Genomic DNA, 5,907 nt, shown 5'->3' with positions numbered 1-5,907 from the left:
GGTATATTGAGATGGTTTGGACATGTAAAAAAAATGAGTAAGGAAAGAAATATACGAGGCAAACGTTGTTAGAAATAGGATTAAAGGAAAAACGAAGAAAATTTGGCAATTTGAAAAAGTATTTTAAATCCTCGAAAGCGGTCAGGTAAGGAATTGAAATAATCGCCTAGTACCTATAAGGAGATGCATGAATGTGTAAGAGGCGAAGATAGTTTGCAAAGTAAGAGTGGTATGATATTCTCTCTGCCTACTCTGGGGAGAAGCAAGAAGTGCGTGTATGTATATATAAATCCATTAAAAACTGCGTGTTAAATTTTTTTGATCACTAGTCACAACCAAATTATTTTGCTTTGATAGTGAATTGTAATTTAATGTTGACGTTCGTGACTTACATATTTATCAAATGTTACTAATTACTTTTACGATTATCGTTTTGGTATAGCAAACTATATTATTACCGTTTATGACCTGGCGAAATGGCCGGGAATCGATATTTTTTGTAAAATTTGACGTTGTTGACATTGTTTAAATTTGACATCGTTTACAATCAATTTCATTCGAATCATGCCCGTATACTTATAACATAGAAAAATAAGTACTCATATACTTTTTGAATTTTTGTGTTAGGTTGTGGTCCCGTGGTGTCACAAAACCACAATTTGATACCTATTTCTAATAATGGGTCGCTTAGGCTCACAGAAATAAAATGAAATAGAAGTATTTGTATAAATAATTAACACACAAATATTTCTCTTTACAAAAAAAAAATAAGTTAAGAGGGAGGAAGTACTACAGAAATGATCCTGTGAAGTACAGTCCCTATTCCTTGTCCGTCTGCTGTGCTGGTCGGAGTTGTAAGCGTCTGTGTACCGGCCAACGTCGGGTCGGAATCAGATCTAGCTAACTAATTGAACTAAATACTAATCCCTTTCACTGCCCACCCTGTGGTATTTCTAGAAAATTTGGTGACGGATTTACAAACTTGTATTTATTTAGATTGGCATTGACAGGTATATTGAAAGCTTTTAAATGTAAATTCACAGTTAAATCGGGATAAAATTTTAAATTGTCTCACATTTCCAATAAATTTCGCAACATAGATTAAAAAAAATGCTTTGAAAAAACAGATCTGTCAGGAAGCCTAGATGCTTCTGTATCAGATCTGGGCATGCGGTGGGACAGCTTTCAATATCTTTGAAAGGATTTAAAAAAATATTTTGTAACATTAAGCAATTTGTTGATATATTTTGTTTCTCCAAATTTGAGTATCACAATTTCATATAGGATTGTTATGGGATTGTTTGATTATATTCCTTTTTTTCCTTTTTTAAAGTGACGTTTTTTTTTTAAGTATAGAACGGCGTTGCATATGAAATACATTGCTTTTGCCAGATAGTGACATTTTATACATTATAAAAAAAGCATTACTGGGGAATGTTATTTTTTTTATGCGGTGCAAGGGAATTATTTTATTTTTTTATTGTTATAGTCTGTATATAGTTTTCGTTAAGTTTCTTTTTTAGAGTGTTTATGTTTTTGTATTTTTATTTCAAACGGAGGGCTGTTGAATTTTTTATTGCTTAGTATATGATTTTTGTTGGTACTGTTTTGTATTGCGTTTGGGTATTTTAAAATTATATTTATATCTTTGCGATACGTTTGTTTCTAAATTTGAGTGATTGTTTTCTTTACGAAGTTGTATAATTAATGGGGTTTTGTAGATATATTCTATTCTATGTACTGGGATTTTCGCGAATATGTTGAGAATTTTGATCTTTTTTTCATATTACTTTGATAACTGTTCTTTGCACTACTTTTAATCAGTTCGCGGTATTGTTGTTTGCCTCTCCCAATTGAATTATTCCACATTGGAGTAAATATTATTCCATTTAGAGTAACTAACTAACTTACAAACCATCACGACGCTTTCCCGCAGGGGTAGGCAGAGGGAATCGAACGCTACACCACTCTGTCTTTGCAAACATTCTTCGCCTCTTCCACATTCATTCATCTCTTCATACATACCTGACAATTATTAGGACTCCTGACCCAGCCGCTTTCATGTATTTGGCATATCTGATTGTGCCAAGTTTTTCACGGTCTTCCTCTGCTTCTCTTTCCAAGTACACTCACCTTTTAAATTTGCTTAACCGTTATTTCCTCATTCATACGTTTCACATGTCCAAACCATCTAAACACACCTTTCTTAAAGTTTATAAAATAAAACAACTTTGTTTTAACCATTTTTTTATTAGTACACTTTATCCAACCGGTTTCGACAAGAACCTTGTCATCATCAGGGTTTATGTACTGAATTCTTAAACATTAAAATACTTTAAGTTAATTACCCTTCCTCAATAGGAAAGATGACGACCCTGATGATGACAAGGTTCTTGTCGAAACAGGTTGGATGAAGTGTACCAATAAAAAAGTGGTTAAAACAAAGTTGTTTTATTTTCATAAAGTTTACAAAATGTGCCACAAAGTATCAGCGAAAAACATTAAAAAAATGACACTTTTCTTAATAATATCGATAATGCACATGGAGTATACATTTAGAATTACATTATTAACTTTGATAGGTATTTTAAAATACGTTGTGACGTCATAAAAAATAATCGTACCCATACGAAAGTGTTATGCGAAGGTCAAAATGACAAAGGCATCTCATAAATATGTCGATAAAGTTTTCGCGTCAATGTTGCGGTGACGCTGGAATTTTTCAAATTACACAAATTTCTCCGATCGTCACGGTCATAAAATAAAACATATAAAACGGGTGGCGGACGAAAAGGTTTCGATATCATCCTGTAAAACTTTTTTTATAATATCTGCACCCGTCGCCGGACATCCCATAAAATGGAAAAAACTGTTTTTGCAAAGTTGGCTTTATGGAAAAACCTATTAAAAAATATTTATTAACGAAAAAAATATTCGTAAAATTTTTACCTTAATTTTTTTAATATTTCCAATAACTGGTTAGATTATGAAATGTGTGGCGTAGACCTTTCCTAATTAAATTTTTTAACCTTCTTTCTTTCAAATTGACGTAAGATCTAAATCTTCAATTTCAGCGCACTCTTATACATATCGTTCACTCCTTTCAAGAACGTCATAAATAAAAAATCGTCAATTTTCAGTTGTGCGTGTTTTCGGAATACCCAGAAAATATTCTATATCCCAGCAAAAGAGGCATATTTTAAACTTAGTATTTACCCGCTACAGGGCAGAAAGTGTTGTTTTTGGATTCTTAGGAAAAGGTATTGTTTAATTATTTTTTTAAATATACTTAATATTTTTCAAATGGAGAAAAAACCTTCTGGTTTTACCTAAAAAGATCTGTTACACAGTAAACAGTTTAGTAAGTGGCTTGATATTTATTTTTAACACATCGTATAATATTTTTGAACTTAAAAAACGTTCTCCTGAAATATCTAGTTTTTTTTTTTATTTATGACGTTCTTGAAAGGAGTGAGTGATATAACAAATGCTTTATGTGTATGTGTTTTCTCCATTTAAGAGTTACTTTTACATTTTTGACATCTCAACATAGATGAAGGAAATTATGAATGTGTGGGTATTTACAATAATGGGAAGAATGGTAAATATTACACGTCTATAAAGTAATTACTTAAATCAGCCTATAATATGTTGTAAGCCCTGACTTCCATATTCTCTTTCACCTATGTTAAAATGTTAACAATATAAAAATAACTTTTTCCTTCAAGTGTCATAAAGGATTGAAATACATATTCAATGTGTTTTACACATTGCTGAACTCCATGTTAAATTTATAGTTAAAATACATATTTTTAGGAAACGTAGTTTGAAAAATTGAGGTGCTTTTTGTGTGCTTAAATATGTCGGATCAAGAAAATAACAGTCAGTATTCCGAAAGATTTTTTCTTCCATTTCACTCCAGCGAGTAATGGAAATCTCTTATGTGTTCCATTTTATCGTTGATAGAAAAAGTGAAGGCAAAGCAATGGCTGAAATGCCCGAAGGGGAAAGTCGTCAGCTACTACAAGCTTTCTTGTTTGTTCACAAATCACTTTTCTGCGTGTTTCTTAACTGTTGTTATAACTTTAGCGAAGTTTACGATAGCCATCACGTTAAATGTGAACTGCGAAAAAAGCTAACCCTTATCGAGTGTCTTGAGTGTCGATTCTATGTGTGATGGGCAATCAATCGGGTGGCCCGAAACAACACTCATCTCCATTGGCAAAAACTACATTTTATTATGTCTCGTTTTACGGCTCTGTTTTGACGAACAAAAGCGCTGAAGAAAATAAAACACAAGAACTGCAAATTTTAACAGTATTCAACTAATAAAATAGCCCTTTAAGAACCGAAATCTATAAAATCTATTTATTTGTGTATTATTACTGCTTGCTAAGGTAAAAACAAAGTCATAAACATAAAATTGTTTGTTGAGCAAACGAATAAGTTTTTTAAATATTGGGTAATTCTAGAAAGGATTACTCTTCTTCTCCTTACCTTCATCCGCACCCAATGGTGCATAAGGCACAGCATTGTTTTAAAGCAGTATTATTATGATCGTTAATGATAGCAGGCAAGATGATTAGAATGGTATTTAATAAATATAAGAGTTAAATTATATGTTTATTTCGTCCCCCTTAGAAATCGAGCTCAAAACCTTCAGTACTGTAGCCAAATGTGCTAACTACTTCTCTGCTAACATTACATTGCTATGTAATAGTCTATAAATATTTATTCTTTCTTCTGAATTCATCATCCCTCTACCCCACACAAATAACTATTTTACAACACAAGCAATCCCTCCACGGGAAAATTCTTTCCAGAGTTTACCTCGGAAATAATAGGGATTCGAATCAATTTAACCAAGATGAGATGTTTTGTCTTTGCAACCGTAGGGGAGTAGTTAGCACGTATCAATGGCACGCATAAGGTCTCGGGCTCAATTTCCGGCAGGGTCAATATTCTAAAGAAATGTTTATTCACGTGAATATTTAATTGCAAATAACTTATCAGGACTGTAAAAAATACTCATATGATTGTAATATATTTTTAAACGTTTTAAATTAAATGAAAGCATATATTTATCAAAAATCTGAAGAGATATGTACGTCATTTTTTGGTGATAATTTTGTTGTGTTTTTTTTTAAACATTAATCAAATTATAACTGTGTTGTATTATAATAATAAGAAATGTAATTAATTAAATATTTTTTTCTTAATTTTCCCCAAGAAAAAACATGTTAACAAATAAAAATGTTAATGTCGTTTGTTCAAAATCTTTTAATTCCTAAAGTTTTTCATCGATTGCGTTGAAATTAAGGCATAACGTTGCATTATTATTGTTTTTTTTTAAATCCATCTGTATAAATAAATATGTAATAGATGACAGACAAAAAATATTATTTCATCAATGGCAACGCCATCTATTTAACGTAACTCCAAAACACTAAAAAATGAACATTATTTATGGCGGATAGCTTGCTTCTTGATAACTGCATCCATCATTTTTAATATTTTCTGTTTTATTTTTGTTTCATAGTTAAAAAAAATAATATTTGTTTCAAATCACTGCGAAATTTTATTGTATTTATAAAAAAATATGTGCTTTCTATTTTATTTATTTTACATTTAACCAGACTGAGCGACACTAACTGTGGCTATCCAACCATATCCAGAATACAGCTTATTGGGAATAGAATATAAAATATAATATTTATCTCTGTACAGTTGTCGTTTTTACACAAAAAAATGAAAAACAAATTCTTGGCTGAGGAACATATATATTTTTTTCACTCCACCCTATGATGACGATGGGAAAGTCGTTACATACCAACGACAAAGGTGTCAAAACAAATTGTTGATATATTTTATTTCTCCGAATTCGAGTATCACAATCTCGTATAGGAT

At 31.2% G+C, this 5,907-nt stretch overlaps 1 non-coding gene across 1 annotated transcript; it reads right to left on the bottom strand.

Moving 5' to 3' along the window:
* Positions 1 to 720: 720 nt before the first annotated feature.
* LOC148307898 (small nucleolar RNA U3) lies at positions 721 to 820 on the bottom strand. The gene has a single exon (XR_015837768.1). It is a non-coding gene; the product is annotated as a small nucleolar RNA U3 (small nucleolar RNA).
* Positions 821 to 5,907: the final 5,087 nt, after the last annotated feature.

Source organism: Brachycentrus maculatus, unplaced genomic scaffold, assembly GCF_059751285.1.
Source record: "Brachycentrus maculatus isolate JH-2025_06_01 unplaced genomic scaffold, ASM5975128v1 h1tg000185l, whole genome shotgun sequence".
Taxonomy (NCBI): Eukaryota; Metazoa; Arthropoda; class Insecta; order Trichoptera; family Brachycentridae; genus Brachycentrus; species Brachycentrus maculatus.
This window is presented reverse-complemented; position numbering and strand designations above follow the sequence as displayed.